Genomic DNA, 12,567 nt, shown 5'->3' with positions numbered 1-12,567 from the left:
ATCTTTGGAAGGCCATATAATCTTGGTGGTCTGGCAGCAGAGGGCTTCAACGAGAACTGTTTGATCTCATCAATTAATGCTGTTGAATCAGAGATTATTTTGTTCGTTTTGGTGACCAGGCTGTTGGTGGGATCTCTTTTTATTTTTGTGTAGCTGCCATCGTTGAGTAGTTCTTGAATTTTGTTGTTATATTCTGTTTTGTCCATGATGACAGTGGCATTGCCTTTGTCGGCTGAGAGGACGACAATATCATCCCTATTTTTTAATTGAGATAATTCAAAACGTTCGTCTTTGCTGATGTTGCTGGGTGGCAACTTAGCGTTTTTGAGGGTTGCAGCGATTTCAGATCTTGCTACGTCTGCAGCGATGTGACTCAAGCCCTTGAGTGCAACGTCGACATGGGCAATGATATCATTAACCGGTAAGTGTCTCGGTGTGACAGCAAAGTTTAGACCTTTAGCTAAAACGGATTTCAGACCATCAGAAATGGAACTGTTACTGCGATTAATTACGACTTTGTTGACGTCTATCTTTTCGGTGTGTGGATCCGATTTTTTGCTGGAGAGGTGATTGAATTTGGAAATCAAATTGTCCCTACATTTGTTCGACATAGTGGCAGCCGAAGAGGTAGTCATATTGTCTACATGTTCCCAATCCGATGTAGACATTGTTGCTGTCAATTTTAAGTGTGATTTGTAGAGTGTCTTGTCTAACTGATCGAGTTCGGTGCGTGTAAGTCTGATTTTTTCCGAGATAAGAGCGAAGCTAGTTCTAGCTAGAATTCGTTTTGCATTGAGAGAAGTTGCAACAGCAGAGGTTAGTGTAAATGCGGTTGGTATTACCTTAGAGTCGCGGCATCTCTTCAGAAAGGTGAGAGACTCGATTAGTTGAGCCTTCTTATCCCGAAGTCTGTTGAATGATCTTAAGGATGTGTGGAATCCCTCCCCGTAGAGGCGGTTAAATTTCGATTTAAAGCTTTCGTGACTGCAATGATTCATCTTCTTTGGTTCTTTCGGTAAAGTCACGTAGAATGATAATAAAGATGGCAATGATAAAGATGATAATAAAGATGGCAAACTACCCTTTTTGGATGTCTTAATTAAAAGAAGACATGATGGTTCAATGAGCCACTCTGTCTACAGGAAAGCTACCCATACAGATGCTTACTTGAAACCGGATTCCCACCACCATCCATCCCAGAAGAACTCCCTCATCAAGACTCTATACCATAGAGCCCAATGCATTTCCGACCAGGAACACATTACCAGTGAACTCAAGCACGTACACCAGGCTCTCAGGGCTAATGGCTACTCCGACTACACAATCCGCAAAGCCATCACTTCAGTCATGAAGAAGGATCCTCTTGTGGAGCCACTCAAAACCATCACCTTACCCTACATTGCAGGGGTCACTAAAAAGATCTCCAAAATCCTGAACAAACACAAGATCCAGGTCCGATTCAACACAGTACATAAAATCCGTGATTTAGTTCCATCTGTAAAAGATGCTGTTCCAGACATACAGTACCCGGGCATTTACAAACTAAAGTGCCTCTGTGGTAGTAGCTACATTGGAGAAACTAAAAGACATATCTCGGACCGCATCCGCGAACACAAAGCAGACTTGAAACACGGTAGGACGAACTCCTCTTGCCGTGGCAGATCACTGTTATAATTCAGTGGGCTCACATGACATTGACTTCTCCAAGACGGAGGTTCTTTGCAAACCAACCGGCTACCATGAGAGATTCGTTCATGAGGCCATTCACATATACAAGCACAGAGACAATTTCAACCGAGAAGATGGATTCAGGCTTAGTAACCACTGGAAAGATGTTTTAAATCATTTCTGTTCTTAATTAATTGTATTTTTACGATGACCTTCAGACCGCAGCTCTTTCGCCAGCATTGCCTCTTAATACCTCTCACACCACGGTTAATGGTATAGTTTTACAACATGGAGTATACTAGGGCCTCGCAGCTGTCTCTCTCCCCCTCCTCTGTTCCGACCATGGACGAACTCGTCCGTCTGAACGGGGCCCGTAGCTATCCGTGGTGCTGAAATTTGAGGGTAAGAATCCACCCATTTTTTCGCCATATAGCATTGTGATATATAACGACTTATTGTTGGTAGCTTAGCTGATTGGAGAATATAGAGTTTATTGATAACATGAAGGTAATTTATATTTTAGTTTTTATTGGTTCACTATATAGTACTGTGAATAGCTCAGATGTGTAGTCATTTCTGTGACCAGTCACTAGCTAATCACTCAGTTGTTTCAATGCTGGATTCGCCTAGTTATTTCAATGCTAAATTCTCCTGTTTGATTTGTACTAAGGGCCTCGGTGAATGTGTATGCTCTGACTTTAACGTAGCTATTTCTAAAGCAGGTACAAGCTCTGTTTCTGCAGCAGGTACAAGCTAATCACTCAGCTATCTCAATGCTAAATTCTATGCTAATTCCATTGTCAAGATGTGTATGCCTTAACTTAGCTATTTCAATGCTAAATTCTATGCTAATCCCTTTAACAATGGGTGCCTCTGCGGGTGTGTATGCTTTAACTTTTAACATAGCTATTTCTGTGACCAGTCACAAGCTAATCATTCAGCCATTTCAATGCTAAATTATATGCTAATTCCTTTGTCAAGGCGCTTTGTTCCTCTCACACAGCTTAAAGGCCGTATCTGAACGTGGCTCTTTCACTCCAGCGCTGTCCTACCAGACAGTCTCGCCCCCTTCACCTGATGAAGGCCGCTTGTGTTGTGGCCGAAACGTCGTGAGAATATTATTGTGTTATTTTATTTTATCAATTTATTATTTTATTATAATTCTACATGACTTTACCGAAAGAACCAAAGAAGAAGATGTCATAGGCTGAATATTTACAATATAGACTTCACAGGGCAGAATGCCACACCTCTTAATTGTGATGTACTTCCATGTTCCCTCATCGGACGTTCAATAAACCCCACTGAAGCGCATGATGAAGGATGGTAAAATAACTCCCCCAACGCAGACACCGTGGGGAGGATTTAATTGAGCATTGTATTTTCAAACAGCTATACATGATTTAGTATAACTTTCAAGTAAATTATTCGTAATGCAAATTGAAAATATCGACTGAAGGTTGCTTACAACATTTTACAAGGTTCAACTGAAAATTCATGAGCAATCTAAATTCTGTCAACATCCATCCCTTGCTTTTCTTTCCAAGTGACACCCAAACCCCCGGTTGAGGAAAAGCCAACAAAGCCAGCTCCTGAAAAGAGTGGCGCTCGTCCTCAAGAACCAACTGGAGCGAAGGACAAGACACCCCCACCTCCAACCTCCAGCAACAAGGAGCCAGAACCATCACCCCCAACTCCAGGCCCAGGTACCATATTGGAATTAGTTGCAAAATCAAATATGGATAATATATTAAATGCAATCATATGTTCAATTCAAGCCACCATATGCTCCGGTAGGGTCGGGACATTGCCGGTTACAAAAGTCTATTGTAGGGTCCTGAAGCATTGTAAAAGTGTGATTTTGTCCTGCTTTATAGTCTTCTGGTCCCATACTTGGCTCATTTTACTGGAACAGGGTGGGACTAATGAACTCTAGGCTGTGTTCGTAGCGGAATAGGAGTAACTTACCGAGCAGTAGGTCACCTTGTTACCACGTGAAACTACCAACTATGTGGGCAGTGCTGGTGATTAAGGCAGCGTATCTATGTAAAAGTGGGTCATGCTAACAGAAGGAGTTGGCAGCTCACTGTTCTTTAGCTTTGAGCCTCTACAACATTCTAAAGGTTTACGTACGGTTAACTCAGGATGAAGAGACTCATTGTATACTTCCTGTGCAAAATGATATTCAAAGTTTGTATTACGCTCATAGCAATGGAGCATTCATAGTTTCGATAAAAATTCTAGCTGTCAGAACATCACCATGGAGAAAAAGGAGTTGATATATATAGTAATCGTTTGAAGGCTGATTTAAAATGTATCTTTGCAGAAGACTGTACTCCAGGCTGGTCTGATTGGTACGATGAGCAATATCCTGATAAAGAAAATGGCGGAGATGAGGAATCTTACCAGAAGGTCATAGCCTCAGGGAAAGTGGTTTGTCTGCCTGACTCACCAGTGCAAAACATTGAATGCAAAGCAGAGAGATTCCCCAATACCCCATGGCAGGAATTGGGCCAGACAATAACTTGTGACAAGAATAAAGGACTGAAATGTGTAAATGAGGATCAAGGAGGACTGCCATGTTACAACTACAAGGTCAGATTCTGCTGCTCCAGAGCAGGTGGACCTCCTGCACCAAGTCCATCTTCACGAAGCCCAGGTACATTGGTAATATTAGTTGCAAAGCACATGGTTAATATATTGATATCATCATATCCATGATGTTTTCTGGGTTAGATCACATAAATATAAATTAGTTTTTAACTCCGCTACCACCCGACACAGCCAATTAGTAAGGTTTGCGCTCCTCTTCCAGATCCAACTGCATCGAAGGACAAGACACCCGCACCTCCAACCTCCAGCAACAAGGGGCCAGAACCATCACCCCCAGAAGGGCCAGGTGTGTTCCTTTTGTAAGATTATATATATACAGGACGTATACTGCTTAGGATCAAATCAAACAACGTGACTTAATTTGTTAGATCTCATGAACTAATTAAGACTTGCTCCTGGATAGTTTTTGGATAGGTAACAATCTGTGTAACAGATGTCATCGACTGAATATTTACAATATGGACTGCACAGAGCAGAATGCCACACCTCTTTATTATGCTGTACTTCCATGCTCCCCATTCCTCGGTCAATAACTCGCACTGAAGAGGATGATGAAGCATCGTCAAATAACCCCCCCAGCCAGACACCGTGGGTAGGCTTTAATTGAACAGTGTATTGGCAAAGATCTCTACATTATTTAGTATCACTTTCCAGTAACTTATTCGTAATGCAGATTTTAAGTATCGTCTGAAGGTTGCTTACAACATTTTACAAGGTTCAACTGAAAATGCATGAGTAATCTGAATTCTGTCAACATCCATCCCTTGCTTTTCTTTCAAAGTGACACCCAAACCCCCGGTAGAGGAAAAGCCAACAAAGCCAGCTCGAGAAGAGAGTGGCGCTCCTGCTGCAGAACCAACTGGATCGAAGGACAAGACACCCCCACCTCCAACCTCCAGCAGCAAGGAGCCAGAACCATCACCCCCAACTCCAGGCCCAGGTACCATGGTGGAATTAGTTGCAAGATCAAATGTGGATAACATATTACATACAATCTTATTTTCAGTCAAAGCAACCAAATGTTCTGGTTGTGCCGGGACATTCCCGGTTTCAAAAAGGCTATGCTAGTGTCCTGAAGCATTCTAAATTTGGGCTTTTGTCCTACTTTACAGTGTTCTGGTCCCAAACTTGGCTCATTTACTGGAACAGGTTATGACTCACAGACTCTAGGCTGGGTTGGTAGCAGAATAGGAGGAACTCACGGATTAGTAGGTCAGCCTGTGTCAGAGTAATCGAGCGACCGTATCTTCGCAAAAAGTAGGTGGTGCTAACAGAAGGGGTATGGAAGCTCACCAGCCTTTCGGGTTGACACTCATTGAAAATTCGGCAGCTCTATGTACTGTCCATTCATGATGAAGAGACTCACTATACTTACTGCATGTAAATACATATTTCGCTGTACACTCCTACCAACGGCACATTCGTAGGTATGATGCATTTGATATCTGTCAGAACATTACCTTATAGAAATGTAGTTGATATAAACATAGTAACCGTTTGAAGACTGATAAAGAATGTATTTTTGCAGAAGGCTGTACTCCAGGCTGGTCTGACTGGTACGATGAGCAATATCCGGATGAAGAAAATGGCGGAGATGAGGAATCTTATCAGAAGGTCATAGCCTCAGGGAAAGTGGTCTGTCTGCCTGACTCATCAGTGGAAAAAATAGATTGCAAAGCAGAGAGATTCCCTAATACCCCATGGCAGGAATTGGGCCAGACGATCACATGTGACAAGAGCACAGGCCTGAAATTTTCTAATGATGATCAAAGCATGTTTATATGTTACAACTACAAGGTCAGATTCTGCTGCTCCAAATCAGGTGGCCCCCCTCCACCACCCATTACTCAGGCCCCAACCAAAGGGGCCCTTGAGAAACCACCAACAGCAGCTGCTCCGGAAACAACGAAAAGGAAACCAAAGTCCCCACCAGTGCCTAAAGAGACCATCACTATCGGTGAAGGTAACTGTGACAATGGGAACATCAACAACATCAATTATCTTTTAGTTAAATTAATCACGTTAGTAACATTACCGGCCTTCACCTTGTAAAAATTTCACCAATCAGAAGTATTGCACCTTTATTGAGATCAAAGACAGCTTTGACTTAACATTGAAACCGATATTTTGGGAAATAAGCATAATGCTTGGGCAGTTTTTTCTAATATTTGACTTATGAATATATTCGAAACACGTGAGATCAAAAACATTTTAAATTAGATTAAACACGTTTTGTGACGGCACATGATAGGTTATAATCCACGTTAAAATAATAGATGTTTGAAAAGTAAACGAATTCAAGTAAAATACATTGCCCATGCAACCTATATAGATAAACATCATGCTACAGGTATACACGTATTTAATACACACACTACACCTGGCTAATTTCCCAATTGCTGATGTTAACAGTGCTCCAGATACTAATTTTCTGAAGTTATTATTCCCCCATTCCATGCGTCTCTATGAGTCAATGTTTAGAACGTTTTTAACAAAATCGAATGTTGTAAAAAGGCAGCCATTTGGTCAAATGATGCAGCATCCATTTCAATTTGTAAACCCAACATTTGGATGGGTCCACTTCAATGCAATCAATAGAAACTCATAACTGCTTACCTGTCCTAACAAACATTATTTTGGGAGATGTAATATTCAGTGATGATGATGATGTGTATTATTTTACGCGATACACACCATAATTCACTTATATTTTTTGCAGAATTGATTGTGCCTGCAACACAGCAACCAATTGAGGCTACAAAACCAAATGAAACACCCACCAAACAAGGTAAGGATTGGAGTGTGGTAAGATAGTCTTGAGGCCTGTTTTAATGCATACATATGGTTTAAATATTTTCCATAATCTGTTTGAATTTCATCACTGATGAATGTTCTATGTTTACAGAAGATTGTGCTTTAGGCTGGTCTGACTGGTACGATGATCAATATCCTGATGAAGAAAATGGCGGAGATGAGGAATCCTACCAAAAGATTATAGACTCGGGGAGAGAGGTCTGTCTGCCTGACTCATCAGTGGAAAAATTTTACTGCAAAGCAGAAAGATTCCCGAATACCCCATGGGAGGAATTAGGCCAGACGATCACTTGTGACCAGAGCACAGGCCTGAAATTTTCTAATGATGATCAAAGCATGTTTATATGTTACAACTACAAGGTCAGATTCTGCTGCTCCAAATCAGGTGGCCCCCCTCCACCACCCATTACTCAGGCCCCAACCAAAGGGGCCCTTGAGAAACCACCAACAGCAGCTGCTCCGGAAACAACGAAAAGGAAACCAAAGTCCCCACCAGTGCCTAAAGAGACCATCACTATCGGTGAAGGTAACTATGACAATGGGAACATCAACAACATCAATTATCTTTTAGTTAAATTAATCACGTTAGTAACATTACCGGCCTTCACCTTGTAAACATTTCACCAATCAGAAGTATTGCACCTTTATTGAGATCAAAGACAGCTTTGACTTAACATTGAAACCGATATTTTGGGAAATAAGCATAATGCTTGGGCAGTTTTTTCTAATATTTGACTTATGAATATATTCGAAACACGTGAGATCAAAAACATTTTAAATTAGATTAAACACGTTTTGTGACGGCACATGATAGGTTATAATCCACGTTAAAATAATAGATGTTTGAAAAGTAAACGAATTCAAGTAAAATACATTGCCCATGCAACCTATATAGATAAACATCATGCTACAGGTATACACGTATTTAATACACACACTACACCTGGCTAATTTCCCAATTGCTGATGTTAACAGTGCTCCAGATACTAATTTTCTGAAGTTATTATTCCCCCATTCCATGCGTCTCTATGAGTCAATGTTTAGAACGTTTTTAACAAAATCGAATGTTGTAAAAAGGCAGCCATTTGGTCAAATGATGCAGCATCCATTTCAATTTGTAAACCCAACATTTGGATGGGTCCACTTCAATGCAATCAATAGAAACTCATAACTGCTTACCTGTCCTAACAAACATTATTTTGGGAGATGTAATATTCAGTGATGATGATGATGTGTATTATTTTACGCGATACACACCATAATTCACTTATATTTTTTGCAGAATTGATTGTTCCTGCAACACAGCAACCAATTGAGGCTACAAAACCAAATGAAACACACACCAAACAAGGTAAGGATTGGAGTGTGGTAAGATAGTCTTGAGGCCTGTTTTAATGCATACATATGGTTTAAATATTTTCCATAATCTGTTTGAATTTCATCACTGATGAATGTTCTATGTTTACAGAAGATTGTGCTTTAGGCTGGTCTGACTGGTACGATGATCAATATCCTGATGAAGAAAATGGCGGAGATGAGGAATCCTACCAAAAGATTATAGACTCGGGGAGAGAGGTCTGTCTGCCTGACTCATCAGTGGAAAAATTTTACTGCAAAGCAGAAAGATTCCCGAATACCCCATGGGAGGAATTAGGCCAGACGATCACTTGTGACCAGAGCACAGGCCTGAAATTTTCTAATGATGATCAAAGCATGTTTATATGTTACAACTACAAGGTCAGATTCTGCTGCTCCAAATCAGGTGGCCCCCCTCCACCACCCATTACTCAAGCCCCAACCAAAGGGGCCCTTGAGAAACCACCAACAGCAGCTGCTCCGGAAACAACGAAAAGGAAACCAAAGTCCCCACCAGTGCCTAAAGAGACCATCACTATCGGTGAAGGTAACTATGACAATGGGAACATCAACAACATCAATTATCTTTTAGTTAAATTAATCACGTTAGTAACATTACCGGCCTTCACCTTGTAAACATTTCACCAATCAGAAGTATTGCAGCTTTATTGAGATCAAAGACAGCTTTTACTTAACATTGAAACCGATATTTTGGGAAATAAGCATAATGCTTGGGCAGTTTTTTCTAATATTTGACTTATGAATATATTCGAAACACGTGAGATCAAAAACATTTTAAATTAGATTAAACACGTTTTGTGATGGCACATGATAGGTTATAATCCACGTTAAAATAATAGATGTTTGAAAAGTAAACGAATTCAAGTAAAATACATTGCCCATGCAACATATATAGATAAACATCATGCTACAGGTATACACGTATTTAATACACACACTACACCTGGCTAATTTCCCAATTGCTGATGTTAACACAGTGCTCCAGATATTAATTTTCTGAAGTTATTGTTCCCCTATTCCATGCATCCCTATGAGTCAATGTTTAGAACGTTTTTAACAAAATCAAACGTAAAAAGGCAGCCATTTGGTCAAATGATGCAGCATCCATTTCAGTTTGTAAACCCAACATTTTAATGGGTCCACTTCAATGAAATCAATAGAAACTCATAACTACTTACCTGTCCTAACAAACATTATTTTGGGAGATGTAATATTCAGTGATGATGATGTGTATTATTTTTTGCATTACACACCATAATTCATGTATATTTTTTGCAGAATTGATTGCTCCTGCAACACAGCAACCAATTGAGGCTACAAAACCAAATGAACACCCACCAAACAAGGTAAGGATTGGAGTGTGGAAAGATAGTCTTGAGGCCTGATTTAATGCATACATATGGCTTAAATATTTTCCATAATCTGTTTGAATTTCATCACTGATTAATGTTCTATATTTGCAGAAGATTGTGCTTTAGGCTGGTCTGACTGGTACGATGATCAATATCCTGATGAAGAAAATGGCGGAGATGAGGAATCCTACCAAAAGATTATAGACTCGGGGAGAGAGGTCTGTCTGCCTGACTCATCAGTGGAAAAATTGACTGCAAAGCAGAAAGATTCCCGAATACCCCATGGGAAGAATTGGGCCAGACGATCACTTGTGACCAGAGCACAGCCTTGAAATGCTCTAATAACGATCAGGACTATTTGCCATGTTACAACTACAAGATCAGATTCTGCTGCTCCAGAGCAGGTGGACCCCCTGCACCAACTCCATCTAAAGCAAGCCCAGGTACCATTCTGGAATTAGTTGCAAAATCACATCGACAATATATTAAATGCCATCATTTTTTGTTGGATCAGGTAAATGTGTATTTAAATGCACCGCCACCTGGCACAGCCAATCAGTGAGGTTTGCACTTTTCCTACAGAACCAACTGCATCGAAGGACAAGACACCCGCACCTCCAACCTCTGGCATCAAGGAGCCAGGACACTCAAACCCAGAAGGGCCAGGTGTGTTCATGTTCTAAGAATATATATACACAGGATGTATATTGCTCAGAATCAAATCACGCAAAATGCGACTACATTTTTAGATCTCAGAGAGGAAGTATGATTGTAACTGAATGGTATGAATTGGTGACCACTTACGCTAACATGATTCATAAACTGAAAGCTTTAGGCTGCAGAGGTCTGAATGCTAAACTCATTTATTGTGCTGTATGGCCATGCTCCCACGTCTTTTAAATGTACATTTTTTCAAGATCTATCCCTTTCTCTTCTTTCAAAGTAACACCGAAACCCCCGGTTGAGGAAAAGCCAACAAAGGCAGCATCAGAAGAAAGTGGCCCTCCTCCTGCAAAACCAACTCCATCGAAGGAGAAGTCACCCCCACCTCCAACCTCTAGCAACAAGGAGCCAGAACCATCGCCCGCAGAAGGTCCAGGTGTGTTCATTTTGTAAGAATATATATACAGGATGTATACTGCTTAGGATCAAATCACACAGATTGTGACTGAATTCGGTAGATGCTAGAAACAAAACATGGTGACGCATTAATGATTTTAGATGGGCGACTACCTGCAAGATTATTTATCTGCATAATTGATGTCATAAGGCTGAATATTTACAATGTGGACTACAGAGGGCAGAATGCCAGAACCCTTTATTGTGCTGTACTTCCATGCTTCCCTGTCTATAATTCCCACACTCGCACTAAAGAGAATGATGAAGCACGGTCAAATAACCTCACAAAACCAGACAGCGTGGGGAGGCTTTAATTGAACAGTGGATTGGCAAACCTGTACATTATTTTGGAACACTTTCCAGTAACTCATTTGAAATGCAGATTAAAAGTATCGTCTGAAGGTTGTTTACAACTATTTGCAAGGGGTAATTGGGAATGCATGCACAATCTTCATTCTATCAACATCCATCCCTTGCTTTTCTTTCAAAGTGACACCGAAATCCCCGGTTGAAGAAAAGCCAACAAAGCCAGCTCCTGATAAGAGTGGCCCTCCTCCTCAAGAACCAACTGCATCGAAGGAGAAGCCACCCCCACCTCCAACCTCCAGCAACAAGGAGCCAGAACCATCACCCCCAGAAGGGCCAGGTGTGTTCATTTTGCAAGATTATTTATAAATATAACGGCTGTATACTACTTAGGATCAGATTACACAATGCGACTTAATATGTTAGATCTCATAATCGAATTAGACTTGCACCTGGATGAGGTTGGGATGGGTGACTACTTGTGTAACAGATATCATAGGCTAATGTTTAACAATGTGGCTGCAGAGGGCAGAATGCCACGCACCTTTATTGTTCTGTATATCCATGCTCCCACGTCTAAACAATCTACATTCTGATTTAAAGCTTTCGTGACTGCAGTAATTCATATTCTTAGTTTTTTCGGTAAAGTCACATTGAAGAGAAACAACAGAATAACAAAATATATATAAAACAATAAAAAATTCTCACGACGTTTCGACCATAACTCAAACGGTCATCATCAGGTGTGTCGGTTTGCATAAATGTATTTTTAAAACGGCATATTTATTTATTTATATATAAAAAAATAACGTTTGCGTCACGCGCAACGATTGGCAGTTTGCCCAGGACTAGTCCATCTATTTTTTGAAAAGAGGAGGGGGGAGACGAATTTTTTATGTATGCTGTCTGAAAGCCACTGTAAGCGTGAACAATCAATCAAGAACTGAAATGATTTATCAAATCTTTCCAATGATTGCTAAGATAGAATCCATCTTCTCGGTTGAAATTGTCTCTGTGCTTGTATATGTGGATAGCCTCATGAACGAATCTCTCATGGAAGCCAGATGGCTTACAAAGAACCTCCGTCTTGGAAAAGTCAATGGCATGTGAGCCTACTGAATTAGAACAATGATCTGCTACGGCCGAGGTGTTGGTCCTACCGTGTTTAAGGTCTGCTTTATGTTCACGAATGCGGTCCGAGATATGGCGTTTGGTTTCTCCAATGTAACTACTACCACAGAGGCAACTTAGTTTGTAGACACCAGGGTATTGTATGTCCGGAATCACATATTTTACAGATGGAACCAGATCACGGATT

The 12,567-nt window shown here is 40.7% G+C and overlaps 2 long non-coding RNA genes across 2 annotated transcripts; both read left to right on the top strand.

Moving 5' to 3' along the window:
• The first annotated feature begins 5,589 nt into the window (after window positions 1-5,589).
• Window positions 5,590-8,446, top strand: LOC142923712 (uncharacterized). Its single transcript, XR_012940808.1, has 3 exons — window positions 5,590-7,069; window positions 7,187-7,621; window positions 8,378-8,446. It is a non-coding gene; the product is annotated as an uncharacterized LOC142923712 (long non-coding RNA).
• Window positions 8,447-8,567: 121 nt separating this feature from the next.
• On the top strand, window positions 8,568-11,495 carry LOC142923711 (uncharacterized). Its single transcript, XR_012940807.1, has 4 exons — window positions 8,568-8,998; window positions 9,751-9,818; window positions 9,936-10,267; window positions 10,407-11,495. It is a non-coding gene; the product is annotated as an uncharacterized LOC142923711 (long non-coding RNA).
• The last annotated feature ends 1,072 nt before the right edge of the window (window positions 11,496-12,567 follow it).

This window comes from Petromyzon marinus, unplaced genomic scaffold (genome assembly GCF_048934315.1).
Source record: "Petromyzon marinus isolate PM22_M1 ecotype Great Lakes invasive population unplaced genomic scaffold, UKy_Petmar_22M1.pri1.0 PM_Scaffold_6, whole genome shotgun sequence".
Classification (NCBI taxonomy): domain Eukaryota; kingdom Metazoa; phylum Chordata; class Hyperoartia; order Petromyzontiformes; family Petromyzontidae; genus Petromyzon; species Petromyzon marinus.
Note: the sequence above shows the minus strand (reverse complement) of the source record. Positions and strands in the feature narration are given on the sequence as shown.